Source organism: Myotis brandtii, unplaced genomic scaffold, assembly GCF_000412655.1.
Source record: "Myotis brandtii unplaced genomic scaffold, ASM41265v1 scaffold44, whole genome shotgun sequence".
Classification (NCBI taxonomy): Eukaryota; Metazoa; Chordata; class Mammalia; order Chiroptera; family Vespertilionidae; genus Myotis; species Myotis brandtii.
The window spans coordinates 306,899-326,247 of record NW_005366833.1 but is presented as its reverse complement, the minus strand read 5'-3'; the positions used below and the strand labels follow the sequence as shown (position 1 = coordinate 326,247).

General features: G+C 38.5%; 1 long non-coding RNA gene across 1 annotated transcript in view; it reads right to left on the bottom strand.

Annotated features, from left to right (window-relative positions):
* LOC102249750 overlaps nt 1-19,343 on the bottom strand; it is a 55,163-nt gene extending 35,820 nt beyond the window's left edge. The window contains exon 1 of the long non-coding RNA XR_314064.2: nt 18,703-19,343. This is a non-coding gene — a long non-coding RNA (uncharacterized LOC102249750). The remainder of the gene's footprint in view (nt 1-18,702) is intronic.
* Nucleotides 19,344-19,349: the final 6 nt, after the last annotated feature.

Genomic DNA, 19,349 nt, shown 5'->3' with positions numbered 1-19,349 from the left:
CGGTCAAGGGCATGTACCTTGGTTGCGGGCACATCCCCAGTAGGGAATGTGCAGAAGGCAGCTGATCGGTTTCTCTTTCATCGATGTTTCTAACTCTCTATCCCTCTCCCTTCCTCTCTGTAAAAAAATCAATAAAATATATTTTTTTAAAAAGATTGGATTTTATTCTCTTTCATGTTTACTTTATAGTCATGCTTATTTATATGTCATCCTCAAATACTCTAGAGCAGTGGTCGGCAAACCACAGCTCACGAGCCACATGCGGCTCTTTGGCCCCTTGAGTGTGGCTCTTCCACAAAATACCAAGTGCGGGAGCACAAGTACAGTGCGATTGAAACTTCGTGGCCCATGCGCAGAAGTCGGTTTTCGGCCTGGGCGAGTCTATTTTGAAGAAGTGGCGTTAGAAGAAGTGGGGGTACGTTTGCTGAGGTTGACCCCTCAGATGTTTTTAGGAAAGGCCAGCTTAGGAATACCCTAATTAAGTTAATAACAATGTACCTACCTATACAGTTTAAGTTTAAAAAATTTGGCTCTCAAAAGAAATTTCAATCGTTATACTGTTGATATTTGGCTTTGTTGCCTAATGAGTTTGCCGACCACTGCTCTAGAGAGATGGATAAATTCCCAAGATGTTTCTCTTTTTAATATAAATCTATAATTAACATAGGGGATACATTTTCCATTTATGACACTCAACGAACTAATCTTACAAAGCCTTTAAGACAGAGTAAAATGAAAAATTAATACTGTTAAAATGGCCATACTGCCCTAACCAGTTTGGCTCAGTGGACAGACCATCGGCCTGTGGACTAAAGAGTCCCAGGTTAGATTCCCGTCAAGGGTATATACCTTGGTTGCGGGCACATCCCCAGTAGGGGGTGTGCAGGAGGCAGCTAATCCATGTTTCTAACTCTCTATCCCTCTCCCTTCCTCTCTGTAAAAAAATCAATAAAATATATTTAAAAAAATAAAAAAATATATATATATAAAACCACAAAGACCCTGAATGGCCAAAGTAATCCTGAGAAAGAAAAACAAAACTGGAGGCACCATGCTTCCTGGTTTCAAACTATATTACAAAGTCATAGTAATCAAAACAGCATGGTACTGGCATAAAACAGACACACAGATCAATGGAACAGAATTGAGAACCCAGAAATAAATGCACACATATGCGGTCATCTAAATATTTGACAAAGAAACCAAGAATACTCAATCAAGAAAAGGTAGTTTCTTCAATAAATAGTGTTGGGAAAACTAATCAGCCACATGGGAAAAAAATGAAACTGGGCCACTGTTGGGGTCTAGCCCCAACAGGTCCAGGGGTTCCCCAAGGTGTGGACGGAGTCGGTGAAGAAGGAATGACACGGAGGCAGCCTTCAGGTGATCATCATGGCGAGGTTCCTCTTAGCCAGGTTCCTACACTTTATTGTCCTTTTACATCTGTATTTATACTATTTGATCTTAATCCTATCCATTCTATTCCAAAGGTTAGGGCGTTTCTTATCTCCATTCCAAGGTTACTCTATTGTTCTATTAAGCTACAAGGAAGTAACTGAAGGAGATTATTCTAAATAAACATTATGTAGTTTAAGCATGATTGTTCGTAGTTAAAGTGATTAACTACCCACCTGGCACTTAGTTAAGGGGTTTTACTGATAAAAATCCTCACCTGGGGAAACAACCTTTCTCAAAGAGGTGGTCCTGTTTAAAACACATAGCATTAAGAGGGGGAGCAAACATATTAAGAACAGTATGCCATATACGCCAGGTCCCTTGAAACATAAGCTGTGCAGATGTTTCTTCCCTGCAACGACTGCGTCAAGCAGCAAGGGTGGATCGGCTTACACCATTCACAAAAATTAACTCAAAATGCATTAAAGACTGAAATGTAAAACCTGAAACCATAAAACTCCTAAAAGAGAACATAGAGGGAGAAAACTCCTTGATATTGTTCTTGGCATATACTTAAAAGTTGCTTAGAAAACAGATCTTAAAAGTTCTCACCACACATAGAAAAATTATCACTATGTGAGGTAATGGATGTGTTAAATAACCTTATTGTGGTAATCATTTCACAATATATACATATGCAAATCATTACATTGTATACCTTAAACTTATATGATGTTACATGTCAATTATATCTCAATGAAACTGGAAAAGAGAGTACAATGTTCTCAAATTGGTATTGAAAGTAGTAAAAGTAATTTCATCTTTCTTGATTATGGAACGCCTCTCTATTCTTCTGCCAACTCTCACTCGATTTTAACAGTGAGTGACATCGATGTTATCAGTACTTGAATTCTTTGCTGCCCTTCCTTCCAGGCCCTCCCTCTGGAAAGTTACATATCCCTGATTCATTGACTTCAGCCTTGGTCATGTGACTTGTCAGCCATTGAAATATGAGAGAAAGTAATGTGTATACTTTTGGGGAGAGTTTTAGAAGTCATCACATGGTGCCATCTTCTCTTTTCTCTAAGCACAAGACCAGCAGTGTCCCAACTTGGACTACTCTCTGAGTATGGGTCCTAAAACGAAGGTAAATTGAAGCTGAGCTAAAACAGACCCATGATGGACATAGAGCATGAACAAGAAATAAATGTGTATTGTTATAAAGTTCTAAAACCTCAGGGATCATAACAACCTGACAGAATAAAGCTTTATAAATTATTTTACATATTATGTTTATATAATATAAATATTATCATTGGTAAAATAATAATAAGAGAATAAAGCTTTATAAATTATTTTACATATTATGTTTATATAATATAAATATTATCATTGGTAAAATATAATAATAAGATCTATAGATTTTCTGGGTTCCCAATTTTCTGGTAGAGTTCAAAAGAATGAAAATAGCAACAAGAGTATGCCAAATGAGTTGGAAAATTCATACTACAAACCAGTAGTGCTCAGATAATTTTTGTTGATGGAATGTTAGATTACATTGATTTTAGGTCAATAAAAGGACTGCCCAGGGTTGGAGGGGTCTTGTCATTTTATAAGAGAAACTCTCAGAGCATACCTACCAGACCAAGTCTACATAAAGTGTGGTTGGTGAACTTTTTTCTCTAGTCTTCAATTAGATAAACCAGAAATTAGGAATACGTGTGTATAAGCTCTTATGCAATCTGACATTGCCAGCAACATCCAAGCTCAAGACTGGACAAGTTGTCTAGCTGAGCGAGGTAACAGTCCTGGGTGTGTTGTTAGATTGGCATGGTGAGTCAAATGTGGCCCAAGCTGCATGCCAGGATTGGTCTGCCACAGATCAGAAACAAAACAAAAAAAAAGAAAGAATCCTATCCTTCACCACAGATAGTTTGAAAAGCGCTGATCTAGAACCTGCTTGACAATCATCAAAAGAACCATTGCACTTAGCATAATAGGAAAACAGGACCTAAAACACATAGCAACACTATATGTAAAATTGAACTGTTTTCTTGGGAAAATCCATGTCTGTACTAACAATCTGCCTGACATTTTCTATCCCACTGGAGATTTACAAAGGCAGACAGAAGTAATAACACTTCTTAATTCCCCTTTGTGTGTGCGGCACTGTACAGACAGTTCTCAGGTTACCAAATACTATGTTACAGAACACAGTACATTTTTTCTTAGACATAGTTTTACTAATGGTGGGGAGTACTCATGCCTATAAAAGTTGACTTAACCTAAGAAGTAGGTAAACTGTATAATTTTACCTCTAGAAGTCAAGACTGTACTAACCTGACTTCTGGGTCTCTAGAACGGAAATTAAAGTGATGAAGTGAGAACAAGGGGAAAGAGAGAAAATGTTAAACCACACTAAACTTTTGGGACTTGCCTTCCTTATGTCTCTTCTGCCTCTCCATGACTTCTCAACCAATTCTCTCTCCTCTTATGCTCCCTAGACTCCCAAAAGACACTACTCATCAAAGTTATTTAATCCCCTTTCCTTCAATGTAGGTAATCTCAGGTATTAAGGAAATAAGCATATTGGATTAATTTATAGTAAGGGATAGATGGCTAACAACCTCTTAATCCTCCTACATGTCTGTTTTTGTGAAGAACATGCTTATTTTAACTCAAATAACACTCAAAGGAAATGTGCAAGGGAATTAAAAGGAAATGTTTGAGAAAATATATGAAATTATTCTAGGTCAAGAAAGCAGGATGGCCCTGGCTGATTTGGCTCAGTGGATAGAGCGTTGGCCTGTGGACTGAGGGGTTCCGGGTTCAATTCTGGTCCAGGGCACATGCTGGGTTGCAGGCTCAATCCCCAGTCGGGGGTTGTGCAGGAGGCAGCCAATCAATCATTCTCTCTCATCATTGATGTTCCTATCTATCTCGCTCTCTTTTCCTCTCTGAAAAGTAATAAAAAGATATATTTTTAAAAGAAAGAAAGCAGGATGACTTTTGTCTGAGTTGCCTTCTCTCAATCACTTCCTGATTTTCGGTTTCCCCCCTTTTTCTATTTATTACATGAAATTCCCAATTGTTTTCATAGTGACTCTCAGCACTAGGAGCAGAGATGGTCATTGCTGAAAAGGAATTGTCTGTTCATGATGTATATAAGTCAGGGACAGATTGAGTGAGAACTACACAAATACTGGAAGAGAAAATGTTTGAAACACTATAAATATTGAAAGCTGAAAGAGACCTTGGAGATTATCTAAACTAGTATATCACAAAGTGTGGTACATGAAATACCTTTAGGTAGCATGCTGGCAAATCATTACATTAAATGGAATCACTTAAGGAAGAAATCACTCCCTTTCAATTCTTTTCCAAGTTTTTAAAAATTATATCAAGGATAACAACTCAACTTATAAAGGCTTTAACACCTCTCTGTTGTTTATGTTCATAAAGAGCAGGCTTAGGGCTCACAATCAGTAGGCAATGGCCTCTTTGTAGCAATTAATAAAATTGTTTTTACTATTATTTATTTTTACTATAATCTCGAAAAGTGGTATTGATTTTCCATTGGTGATTGTGACATTAAGTTTCTTTTAAGACACATTCATTTAGGAAAAAACAAGTTCAAAAAAATCTTAGTAGTATAAGCGGTACGTAGATGGAGAAAAGAATTATGAAGGTGATATGCAGAATATTGAAGCTGGGAAAAACTGACATAGCCTGAATGAGCTTCACCTTGAATTTAAAACTGATGACATGTGGAAGAAAAAAACAACAAAATAAAACAGAAATGGTGTTAAGATCAAACACAAACCTGTCACCTGAAAGCAGTGTAGTTAATTCCTCTGGACACACCCAGCAGCCCAATGTAAAGAGATGTGGACACGAGATGAGAGCTTACACACTTCAGTGACACATCTCTCAGGAACCTCAGTTTATATTTGTACATTCCATCTCCAGCATTACCAGAATCAGGGTGTGTTTCTACCTCCTCCTCCTCCTTGGAGACAATCTTTGGGGATTTCCCACTGTATATTGCTCTTTCAGCACTTTTTTCTACTTGTGACCAGAAAGAGGATAACTCTATAAGAATAATACAGGAAATTTACATATAGTATACATTTTTAGTCTAAATAATGATAATTAACAAGTCAGCACGACCTAGATTAATTCAGATATTATCAATAACCATGGGCATACAGTATACATTTATTCTGAGCCAGTATGTGAGAATTTTAAATTATTAATGTAAAATAGCTTTGTTTGAGCTCAACAAATGTTTATTAAACACTAAAATATATTCCAGGAATTGTGCTAGGTGTTGAAGAATCATGATAAAAAAGACTCAGTCCCTGCCTTCAAGGCATCCACAGTTGTACATATTAAATATGAGTCACCCTTTATTTATAAAATGTGTTATAATTCATAAAAGTTTCATGTTGAAATTACTTAATACTTAGAAAAACATTGTGATGTGAGATATTATTGTTATCCCCATTTTACATACAAGGAAACAAAAACTAGTCAAGTTGACTCGCCCAAGGTTATTAATAGCATATTAGTAAACAACAGAGAAAAGTCTGAACCTGCGAATCCTGCCTCCAAATCAGTGCTCTGCCTGCAATACCAGCCTCCCAAAATTATTCCTCTCAGATTTCTGCTTCTGGCTGTAATGAAGTAGCATGTGTTCCTGCTGAGAACAACTTGAATAGCCAGAAAGAATGCAAAAATAAAATCTATTTGAAGGCATTGTGTTTATTGGACATCATTAGAAAAATTGCCTTAGCAGCCAGGATTTTAGAGTACAAGATTACAGAGATGAAGAAGTGTCAAAATGTGGCCTACCAAACAGGAAAACAATGCAGAAAATCAATAAACCTAAAATCTGGTTCTAAGGGAGTGAAACTGATAAAATTCACAAGCTCCTACCCAGATGACTCATTAAGCAAAACATGAAGAGAAGATGCAAATTACCAATATCAGGAGAGAATGAGAGGACATCACTACAGACCCAAAAGACATTCAGGATAAAAGGGTATACTGTATTGTGAACAACTTTATGCCAATATATTGGACAACTTAGATGAAATGGATGCATTCATTGACAGACACATATTATTGATAATTGACTCAAGAAGAAATAGAAACCTGAGCAGACCATTAGCAATGAAAGAAATTGAATTCATGTTTAACAACTTCCACAAAGAAACTCCAGGCCCAGACAACTTCACTAGTGAATTCCATACAACCTTTAAGAAAGAAATAATACCAATCCTACACATACTTTTACAGAAAATAGAGAAGAAACACCAAATCATTTTATGAGGCCAGTATTTCCCTAATTCCAGAAGTAGACAAAGACATTAAAAGAAAATAGAACATTCTTCCTCCTAACATACATGTGAAACGTAACAAGATATTAGCAAATTTAATCAAAAAATATATATCTAATATATTGAATAATACATATCCAATAAAGATAATGCATCATGACCAATAGGGTTTATTCTGGGGATGCAGTTATATCATTAAAGACCCAAGTAGAGAGAAATCACACAGTAATATAAATAAGGAAAGTCTGATATAAAGAATTACTAATTCCATCAAGAGAGTAACTATGAAGATATAAGGAGAATGCTAAACAATACAACAGCCCTGAGGAAAGTACCCAAGGATGGCAAAACTTAGAAGAAAGCCCTCTCCACAAGGCTGGAATAGAAGCCTAATTGGAGAAGATGTGGTTATAGCCCAATGGATTGTGAAAAGGTTTTTTGGGTTTCCCAGGTAAGAACTGGTCCACAGTTACCAAGCCAGTAAGAAACACCCTCCTGGTTGAGACCAAGATGGCGGCATAGGTAAACACCGGAGACTGCTGCCGCAAACAACCACTTCAAAAATACAACTAAAAGACGGAACGGACATCACCCAGAACCACAGGAAGGCTGGCTGAGGAGAGACTCTTCAACTAGAAGGAAAAACAACAGCACACCGAGGCTCAGAGGAGGCGCAGTGTGGAAAAAACTCAGGTGCGGAGGTGCGCGCGCAAAGCGGGCTGGTGGCTGAGAGCGCGGTTGTCGTTTTCGGTCAGGGGGGAGTCTCAGACTCTGAGCTCCAGATACGGGCGAATCGCTGGGGACTCGGACCCAAACGGGAGAAGCGGGAGTGTCTGGCATCAGTTGGAAGGCAGCTTTCCCTCCGAGGTTTGCAGCGGTTCCGGGGGTTCTGAGAAGCAGAGCCTCTGGGAACGGGACTGAGAGGGGCCATAACCGCTCCCTCCGCCCGCCCGCCCTGTTGAGCCCGCCCCGCCCAAGCCCTGCGCAGAGCCATTTGCCAGATCGCCTCAGGCAAAGGCTAGATTAGCACCTCCCCAGAGGACAGAAGTTTTCCGCGGCAGACACAGCTGATTCACACAGCCAGTCGGCCTGGTGGTCAAATCCCTCTAGTATTAACTACAACAATCAAGGCTCAACTAGAACAAGACTGCGCACAAAGACCACTAGGGGGTGCACCAAGAAAGCATAAAAAATGCGGAGACAAAAAAACATGACAGAAATGGAGGATATAGAGCTAAAAAACGCAATTTTGAGGGCTTGCAATAAACTTTTGGAGAGCCTCACGAAAACTAATGAGACCCTCGATGCTATGATAAAGAAACTAGAAATTAAGCATACACGCTCTGAAATAAAGAATATTACACCCAATAGCAGACCAGAGGAGCGCAAGAATCAAGCCAAAGATTTGAAATGCGAAGAAGCAAAAAACACCCAACCGGAAAAGCAAAATGAAAAAAGAATCCGAAAATACGAAGATAGTGTAAGGAGCCTCTGGGACAGCTTCAAGCGTACAAACATCAGAATAATTGGGGTGCCAGAAGATGAGAGACAGCAAGATATTGAAAACCTATTTGAAGAAATAATGGCAGAAAACTTCCCCCACCTGGTGAAAGAAATGGACTTACAGGTCCAAGAAGCGCAGAGAACCCCAAACAAAAGGAATCCAAAGAGGACCACACCAAGACACATCATAATTAAAATGCCAAGAGCAAAAGACAAAGAGAGAATCTTAAAAGCAGCAAGAGAAAGAAACTCAGTTACCTACAAGGGAATACCCATACGACTGTCAGCTGATTTCTCAACAGAAACTTGGCAGGCCAGAAGGGAATGGCAAGAAATATTCAAAGTGCTGAATACCAAGAACCTACAACCAAGAATACTTTATCCAGCAAAGCTATCATTCAGAATTGAAGGTCAGATAAAGAGCTTCACAGATAAGGAAAAGCTAAAGGAGTTCATCACCACTAAACCAGTATTATACGAAATGCTGAAAGGTATCCTTTAAGAAGAGGAAGAAGAAAAAGGTAAAGATACAAATTGTGAACAACAAACATGCATCTATCAACAAGTGAATCTAAGAACCAAGTGAATAAATAATCTGATGTACAGAATGAAGAGACTGGACAAAAATCGTGCACCTATGGATGAGGACAGTGGGTGGGGAGTGAGGGCGGAGGGTGGGGCGGGAACCGGGAGGAGGGGAGTTATGGGGGGGAAAAAAAAGAGGAACAAATGTAACCTGAACAATAAAGATTTAATTAAAAAAAAAAAAAGAAAGAAAGAAACACCCTCCTATAGTTCAGGTAGGTCAAAGCTGGTACATGGGCATGAAGAGGGAGTCAGGAATCAGGGGCCCATCACCAGCGGGGCAGCACAAGCCCTGGGACCTGAAGTGTCTGCATTGGGCCACAGCAGGAGCTAAAACAAGAACAAAAACATACTTTGAAAGTGAAAGTGAAACAAAGACATTTCCAGATAAACAAAGATAATTCATTGCCATGAGACCAAAATAATTCATTGCCATGAGACCAACATAGCAAGAACTATTAAAAGGAATTCTTCAAGAAAAAGAAAAATGATCTCAGGCAGAAATACAGAATATAGGAAGAAATTAAGAGAACCAGAAAGGGTAAATATATGAGTAAACCTAAGTGAACATGGAATATATAAAAATAATACTAATATTAGTACTACTAATTCTGTCTTATGAGGTTTTATATTTATGTAAAATTAAAATGCATTACAACATAAACATAGAAAAGATAGAGTTCATAGATTCCAAGGTCCTATTATTATGTGAGAAGTACTAATTTATATTAAACACTAATAACTCAAGAACGATTGTATGAATGCAGTCATCTCCAGTGTAACCTCGAAAGGCATAAAGAATGTATGGCCAACAAGTTGACTGGAATGATAAAAATAGTTGATTAGGCCAAAAGGAAACAATAAGAGCAAAAAAGAGCATAAAACTGGGGCGGGGGGGCAGTTGGGGGAGACCAGGTCGGCAAGGGGGGCAGTTAGGGGTGATCAAGGCAGGCAGGCAGGTGAGCAGTTAGGAGCCAGCGGTCCCAGATTATGAGAGGGATCCCGAATTGGAGAGTGTGCAGGCTGGGCTGAGGGGACCCCCCTCCCACGCATGAATTTCCTGCACCGGGCCTCTAGTTGTAAATAATGCTGCAATGAACAGAGGGGTGCATATATTCTTTTGAATTAATGTTTTGGGTTTCTTTAAATACATACCCAGAAGTGGAATCACTGGTTCATAAGGCAGTTCCACTTTCAACTTTTTGAGGTAACACCATACTGCTTTCCACAGTGGCTGTACCAATCTGCATTCCTACCAACAGTGCATAAGAGTTTCCTTTTCTCCACATCCTCGCCAGAACTTGTTATTTGATTTATTGATTATGGCAATTCTCTTTTCTTAAAATAGTTTTTATTGATTTCAGAGAGGAAAGGAGAGATGGAAACATCAATGATGAGAGAGAATCATTGATTGGCTGCCTTCTGCACACCCGCTACTGGGGATTGAGCCCTCAACCCTGGCATGTGCCCCCTGACTGGGAATCAAACTGTGACCTCCCAGTTCATAGGTCCACAGTCAACCACTGAGCTGCACCAGCCAGGCAATTCATATATATATATATATATTTTTTTTTCCCCCAGAGAGAGGAAGAGAGAGGGAGAGAGACAGTGACCTCCTCCTGGTTCATGGGTCAATGCCCAATCAATGAGCCACACCAGCGGGACATTGATAGCAATTCTGACAGGTGTGAGATGGTATCTCATTTTGGTTTTATTTTGCATTTCTCTAACAATTAATGACCTTTGAGCATTTTTTTTCACATCTATTATATGTCCTCTTTGGAGAAGTGTCTATTCAGGAAAACTAAGATTTTTCAGACTGATAATGAACTCAAAGCCAGCTGTTTTCTGCTTTTAAGAAACATACTTCAAATAAGAAGGACAGAGAGGTTTTTAAAAGTATGGAAAATTATATATCATGAAAATACTAATAAAAATAAAGGTGGTATAACTTTACTAATATTAGAAAAGGAGACTTTTCGATAGAAAGCATTACTAAAGATTAAGATATTTCATAAAAGTAATTGTGTCCTCTTCACCTTTCTGTAAGTCTGTAAGACTAAGTATATCTAATGACTCTAGCCTGGCACCCCCTAAAGGTGTCTCAGGAGATGGAGATGAAATGAAAAGTCTCTGATTGTGCTGCTTTATATTTTTGACTGAACTATGTAAATGTTTCATATACTTTTAAAATTATTAAAAATTTAAAAACCAATTTTTAAAATTTGAAAACAAATGGAAACCTGTAGCCCCAACTGTATATCAAACTGATAGCATAACCACAGGGGGGAAAATATTTCAAGTGACTTTTAAAACAGTAATTTGACTATGTATCCCTCAGGGGATATACCCTGGGGATAGAAGAACGACAAAGAAATCTTAAGCTGCATTCAGTGGCCTTATTATTGGAAGTAATATTGACATTGCTTTTTAAACTATAATATATACATTTAAGAATAGGAAATAAATACTTGAATCGATGTCTTTAAGAACCAAGATTTTCCAAGTAAAGAGAAAAATTATACAAAGTAAATCAAAGAAGTTTAATCAAAACTCTATAATCTGACATTTGAACTGGTTCACATCCATTAGGATGGCTACTATTAAAACAAAGAGAAAATAACAAGAGTTGATAAGAATGTGGTGAAAATTTGAACCCTATTCATTGCTGTGAAAATGGAAAACAGTGTGGCTATTCTTCAAAATATTAAACAAAGAATTACCCAGCAATTCCACTTCCAGGTATAGACACAAAATCATTAAGGACAGGGACTTGAACAGATATTTGTAACCCATTTGCATTGCAACATTATTCCCAATAGCCAAAAGGTGGAAACAATCCAAATGTTCATCAATGGATGAGTGGATAAACAAAATGTGCTATATACATACAATAGGATATTATTCAGTCTCAAGAACATTATGCTAAATGGAAAAAAACCTGCCACAAAAAGGCAAACATTCATAGATACAGAAAGTAGAGTGGTGGTTGCCAGGAACTGGAGAAAAAAAGGGAGTGGGATTTAATGTTTAATGGGTACAGGTTTCAATTTAGGAAGATGAAAAAGTCCTAGCGATGGATAATGTTGATGGTTGCTACAATGAGAATGTATGTAATGCTACAAAACCATACATTTAAAAATGGTTAAAATGGTAAAATATTTTATGGATATTTTACCATAATTAAAATTTTTGAATAGATAATATTAGTATGAACTCATTATTTCTTTGTCTATTACTATGAACCATGTATTTCTGAGTGCTATCCACTAAAAAGGCCTACCATCATTAACAACCTAGTGGCAGTGAGTCTCCCCATCAGCAAGACTGTATTTTCCAAATATTATTTTCAGCTAAAAGGAACCTGGACCCTTTGAAGAAGTGGCTGGTTATAGTTCCAGGGCAAGAAATTTCTTGGGACACCTTGCTGATCCAGAAAATAAGGACACTATTGAAGACAAATGGTCCTGTCAAAAGGACATAGAAGTCAAAATGAAGGGGCACCCATTACCAAATATGGAACAATCTGAGCAAGGAAAAGCATCATGACTATAATTAATTGAAACACATTAATCCATCCAAAACACATATAAATCCACATGTCCATAATAATACTAATAAAAAACAAGAACACAAAATTTCATCAGTCACCATTGGAGGTTGCTAGTACACCATATTCATTATCAAGAAAACCAAGAAAGAAAAAAATTAAGCATGGATCCTGCCTTTTCTGTACAAACTCTATTTCAGGGTAACCAAATAGTTGATGAGGTTTAAAAAAATCTTTTTATACAAGAATTCCAGCAAATATGTTCAGAAGGAATGATAGAATTAGAATGGATTAAATAAAATGGTCTTAAACAACCATCACCAACAGATGCCAAAAACATATTCAAAAGGTTGATGGTGAATTTATCGCAGATGAATCAGGCTGACTATATCAGAATTCACTGTGCAAGTTTATCATTGCTAAATATCAAACCTCTAGTTCTAACCACCAGCTTAGAGGAAACAGTGGGGGTAGAGAACTCATTAGTGGCTACTGTGAAGAAGCACTCAGCCAAATCCGAATGTGAGGAATTTTGTAGGACAAAAGATCTCGTCCCTTTAACAAGCAAATGAGATGAGGAGTACCTGTCTTAGAATAAAAGAAAAAAAATTTTTTTAATTAACAACCCATTGTAGTGTGGACTTATTTGGATCCCGGTGTCCAGAGCATTATCCTCTGTGTTCCTGGTTGCAACTTGCCCTGCAGTATTTGTGGTTGAAATCTGCAGCTGTGAAGATGTATTCTGTCCTTACTCTTGGCTTCCCTTGGAGCTGAGGGGCATTTACTCACAACCTCGGTCTCACCTCAGTTACTACTAGCAACAAGTGAGTCTCTTCATTAAGCCAGTTTACATGGGTTCCCCCAGACTCTGAGGATGGTCACTTCATCCTGCTATAACCATTCCATGGCCGTTGGCTCAGCATCCCTGCCATGAGGAACCAGGTGGTTAGGAAGTGAAATCTCAGAGCCTCTCTCTGCCTGACCACACTGCCCTGCCACATTTGCATTGATGCCTGGGAAGGAACAGCCTGGGAGGCAGCCTCCCAATGGGAGGTAGGAGACAGAGATGCCCCCTCTTTTCTCTTACACCCTCTTCCTGGAAGAAGCCTGGAGAGAGAAAACAGGACCAGTATCTCTCTCCTCCTCTCCCTTCCTTCTTCCTTAACCAGAAAGTGGTGAGTTTTACTTCTAATTCCCTGATGTCTTCATCTCCTGCTGCAACAGAGTGACAGGTAGAGGATATTTTCCCTCCACTACAGGAGAATTCTGTGTGATGGGTCTTTCATGGTGGGATTTTGATATTCTAATAGGGAGATGCAGGTGTGATAGGCAGTTAGACAGACATGAGCAGAGCAAAGACAATGGGTCAAGTACAGAAGGTCACCAGGGCAGAAATCCCTGGGTGCCTAGCAAAGGACAATTGTGGGTCCTTTTCCCCAGGGTCCTTTCCTCCCCTAGCATATCTCTGGTCATGTGGTTTAGACCTCCTGACCTTTCCTATTGAGTTAATATCTAGGCCTTATGTTGTATTTCAGCTCCAGGTCCAGAAAAGCAGTAAAACCAGATAAGCAACACCATGGCTGTCCTCAGGACCAGCTACAATCAGTGGAGACCTAGACCCTGAAGAGACACACTTGGAAAGCTGCTGAATATTCTATTAAGATCTCCCGTGGGGCCTCTCCTAAAATATCCACCCTTAAAACCCTTAGGACAGAGGACCCAGTGCACTCTCCCTCCTGGGAGCATGGCCATGTCTTTCCCTCTCTCCACCCCCTCCCTCACTTCTAAGCTCCAGGAGCCTTTCCTTTGCCTCTATAACTTGTTTCCTAAGCCCATTTCTTCTTCGAATTACTTCTTCTACCTCTGTGATTTTCCAAGTAAATGTTCTCTTATTGTTTGAGCCTTGACTCTGAATTCTTTCCTAGCCAAACTCAAGTACCATATGGAGGTTGCTGACCTCACTGGTCTAACACCTGGTGTGTTCTTGCTGCCCCCCAACAAAGGAATATGGAACATTCTTTCTCACGATAATAGTCTTTCCTGTACATAATCCTGGATAGTATGCAAAAGTGGAATGTTAGTATTTTTTTTTAATTCCTTCTGTAACAAATCCTAATCTCTCAATCTTTAGCCAATCCACTTTACTGGACAGTTAGGTTGTTTCCAACTGAGCTGGCATGAACAGTCCTTTGATATTTTTTGGTATGGATTTCTAGAGGTAGAATGGTTGAGTTAAAGAATATAAACACTTCTGATGGAAAATGTTACAAACTGTCTAATTATCCTCAGACAAGTCGTAGCATTTTCTAGGACTACCAGCAGTGTGTGACACTATCCACTTCTCCATACCTTCTCTAAGTTTACAACTTATCATGTTAAAATTATAAATGTTATAATTATGAATTTTAAAAGGTTTTATGTTAAACTATCTTTACTCAGCTGGTGAACAAATATTAGTTTAAATTGTTATTTTGGCCCTAACCGGTTTGGCTCAGTGGATAGAGTGTCGGCCTGTGGACTGAAGGGTCCCAGGTTCGATTCCAGTCAAGGGCATGTACCTTGGTTGCAGGCACATCCCCAGTAAGGGGTGTGCAGGAGGCAGCTTATCGATGTTTCTCTCTCATCGATGTTTCTAACTCTCTATCCTCTCCCTTCCTCTCTGTAAAAAATCAATAAAATATATATTTTTTTAATTGTTATTTTGTTGACTACTAATGATACTGAAAATTTTTTCATATATTTCAAATATGTGTTGACCATTTGTGTTTATTACTCTAGTTTAAATAGTATCTTCAGATGAGAAAACTGAGGTGCTGAGAGGTAAAATGACTTGTTTAAGCACACACAGATTCTATGAAGAAGATAACTTTTTTTCATATTCTAAAATGAAATGGGATTGTTCTTCAGTTTGTCAGAGTGAGCAATAAAGCCTATGGAGCAAAGTTCTGTTTAATCCAAGAGTTGAAGGACATCTAATATATAAGTCTCTTCAGAACAAATCATCTTTATAAAATATTGCTTGAAGAATTATTATGAAGGTTTAATGAGTTACAGTTCTTTTATTCTTTAATTTCAGTCTCAGATAAATTAAATCCAGAACAAGATTGGGAGATAAAGAAGAGACTGTTAAAAAGAGTGTCTGAATATGTTGACAGCATCCTTCTTACCATCCATTGGTCATGAATGGCTACACAGTTGTAGATGCTGAAGGAGACTCTGGTACCCCATGACCTCCTTCTCCCCATTATTACATCATGAGGACAAAGCAGCCAACTGAATATGTTTTATGATGGTAGAATGCAACCAGCAAACTATTTCTAGCAATGCACAGAAGCTGATACCTGATTTTTCGTTTCTGAATGTCTTTTTTCATTTCTATCGCAATTGATATGTAAAACCAGGCTGTTACCTGCTGCTTTAACTTTGTGTGGCAAAGTCAAAGATTTCTTTCTGTAATAACTAACAACAGACTTCATGAGTCAACAATAAAAAAAAAAAAGAATAACAATAAAGGAAATGCCAGAGTTACTGAAATGTTTTTTAAAAACTTAAAAAAGCACACTGGCCAAATGTAATCTAGTTAAGAACTGACCAAAGGTGTACTTCAGCCAGAGGAAGGAATTTGAGGGACCTGGAAAAGGGAGATGTTAACATTCTTTTGGGGGTGAGGGGGACTCCTAACAATTCTTTCTATTTGACTTTAAATTCATATCCCGGAGAGTGAAGTTTTTGTTCCAGGATCTGAGTGTTCAAGTTCCCTCAGGAAGAGGGAAATGCCTCTGAATACATGTCCAGTTTGAGATCATTTGTGTTCATGACTATCCCAGGCCAGGAAAGTAAAAGAATTAAATTTAAGCACTAGGGGTTTCTACTCTACCCCCTCCCCAAAGTGATGCTTCCTATACCATTTCTCGTTTTTTAAGTAAATAAATCATACAGAATTAGGTGCCAATAGCAGCAATGAAGACAGAAATTTGAGAGTTCAATCACTGACCCTATGAAATGCATGTAGTTTCCATGCAGTTTCCTTAGGACATCTTAGTTATGGATGGCTGGGTTCTTGAAGGTCTTGCATAAAGTAAAATTCACATAACTCAAGAGTAATTTTCCCATAACAATTCTGTATTTGTTCCTTATATAAGAGGTAGAAGTTTTAAGGCATGGATTGGTGCATTTAGCTTGAGGCAGACTACCTAGTCCAATCCTTGCTCCTCCTCTTACTAATGAAGAGAACTTAAGCAAGTTACTTAATCTCTTTTTGCCTTAGATTCCTGTTAAGTGAAGATGATGATAATACACAAGATCTCATTTGATTGATTCTTCAAACAGCCCCATGAGATAGCAATAGTCCCTACCTCATTAAGTTGTTGTGGGAACCCTAATGAGTTAATATGTGTAGAGTGGTTTAAAAAGATTCGTAGCGCATAAGTGCATTAGAACTATTTGCTTATTAATTGTGGGTTTTTTTATTACCAGCTAAAGAGGAACAGCCATGTAGTAATAGCATAAATGCAGTTTACAATTCACTTGGCCCACCCACTTTGAACTTTTTAGATTCTTTTCATTTAGGAGATTTCCATTATTTCAAAAGGAGTATATATATTTGGACTTTATTTATCTTTTTATGTTGCACTATTTTAAATTTGTATAATTTAAATACGCAACAAACAGATGTATACTATATGGGCTTTAGGCATGAATGTGCAATAGATTTAGGGTTCATTGCAATTCTAAAGGGCAATTACTATTGATCAATATACAAGTGTTCTTGTGCTTCTGAAGTGGTTCAGGATATATATACACAAAAGGCAGGCAACAAGAGAGAGAGTTGACTCAAAGTAAAACTAGTGATAATAATTCTTGTGTTCTAGGCACTGGTCTAAATCCTTTTAAAATATATACATATATATTTACTTTTACTGATTTTTTGAGAGAGAGGAAGAGAGAGAGAGAGAGAGAGAGAGAGAGAAACATCAATTGGTTGCCTCTTGTACCCACCTCGCCAGGGATTAAACCTATAACCTGGATATGTGCCCTGACCGAGAATCAAACCCACTACCTTTTGAGGTGTGTGGCAACATTCCAACCAATTGAGCCACATGAGCCAGGGGTGGTCTAAGTATTTTATACACATTGTATTCAATTCTTACAATACCCCCATTTTACAGATATAGAAACTGAGACAAAATATTTAAGCAACTTGACCAGGTCACCCAGCTGGTAAGTAGTGGTGCTAAGATTTAAACCTAAATATTCTACTCCCAAAACCGAGATGTAATTTTCTTACTATACCTCAAAAGGTTGTGATGTAAAAAGTTCATTTTAGTTTCTTCCACTTTTTTCTCTCTTCAGGATTTGTTTACTTCTTTTAAAAAAAAATAATTCTCTATTGTGGAAAGTGTTACATATGGCCCCCTTTTCCCCCATTGGGATCTGTTTACTTCTTAAATACTGCCATTACAACTGTAATAGGCATGTGTATGCTAAATAAACATTTTTGAAAATACAGAAAGATAGAAAGCAAAATGAATCAATAATGATATTATCACTCAAAGATGACCATTGTTAAATTTTTGGTGCATTTCCTTCTAGACTTTTTTCTAAGTTCGTGGTTTTGTTTTACATGTTTGCTTTATATAGTTGTGATCAAATTGTATATACAATTTTAATCTTCCTTTTCCCCCTCATAATACTGTAACATGTGCTTTAGAAAGTTCATAAAGTTCCTTATGAACTTTATAGGCTGCATAATGTACCATCGCATGGCAGTTCCATAATATACTTACTATTCCTTTCATGTTGGACATCTGAGTACTTCCAGCTTTTTAACTCTGGGATGAAAATCTATGTCCCCTCTTTCTTAATTTCCTTTTTTTGACATTACTTCATATCTCCCTTAGTACACAATGACCTTGCTATCCCTCTACCATTCCTTCTCTCAAAATTTTCTTTCTGGAAAGGAGCTGGTAAGCTCATTCATACTAAAGTGTAGTATATGGTTTGTGAAGCTTAGTTTATTATCTCTTCAAAGATAGCTGATAATAAAAGAATGAAGCTCTTATTGTAAGGTTTTAGTTATCAAAAAAACTCTAGCTGGGGAGATCCTCCAGCTTCCCCAATCAGAGAGTAGACTCTACAATAGCAAAAAGGTTCAGGGCTTACTTCATGTTAGTGAATCTGAAGAGAAGGCGGCTAGAGCTGTCAAGGTGGAGATGTGGTGAGAGGAGGGAAAGAGTCTGTATAAGCAACGGTGGAAAACTGGATAGAAGAATGGAAGAGAATTAGAAAATTCACTCAGCAGTACAGAGTAAATTTGGTACCACTTACCTAGTTTCTCCAACTCTGTTTGCCTTTCCAATCCATTTGGCCTTAGGGAGGGGCCGGCCCACTCCTCAGAACCGCTGGGTCGGGATCTCGGTCCTAATCACTCTGCCAAGACTCCAGTTTGGGGGCCTTTGTCAGCCACAGAACCATTCGCAGGGAGCAAAATTGAGGTTCTAAGCGGGCCCATTCCAAGCCCTGGGTCCACAGATGATCTTATTGGAACATCACCTCCCCGTCACTCAAAGAGGAGAGTTAATAATACCTGAGGCGGAGGGGGCGAGGTGGTTAGAGTCCTCACATGAAAGTTCAGGTCTTTCCCTCCTCCTAGACTCTTCTAGGACCTAGAGACTGCGTGGAAAAGCAAAGGGGTCCCAAGGCAGAACTCAGTTTCCCCGCAACTCCTCCTGCCCAGAAGGGCACCACGTTCTCCAGTGATGTGCTGACAATGGCTGGTGTGAACAAAGGGGACCGGAAGGGGTGTGCAGGGTAAAGGACAAACCAAAGGGATCAGTGGCTCCTCCGTTGTGGATTACAGGGGGAAACCCTAAATGCGAAAACCTATCCTGACCATCTTTAAAAAAAAAAAAAAGGCGAGACATTCCGGGAGAAGGCGGGGCGCAGGTTCCGGAGCAGCAGCCTCGGCTCCAGCC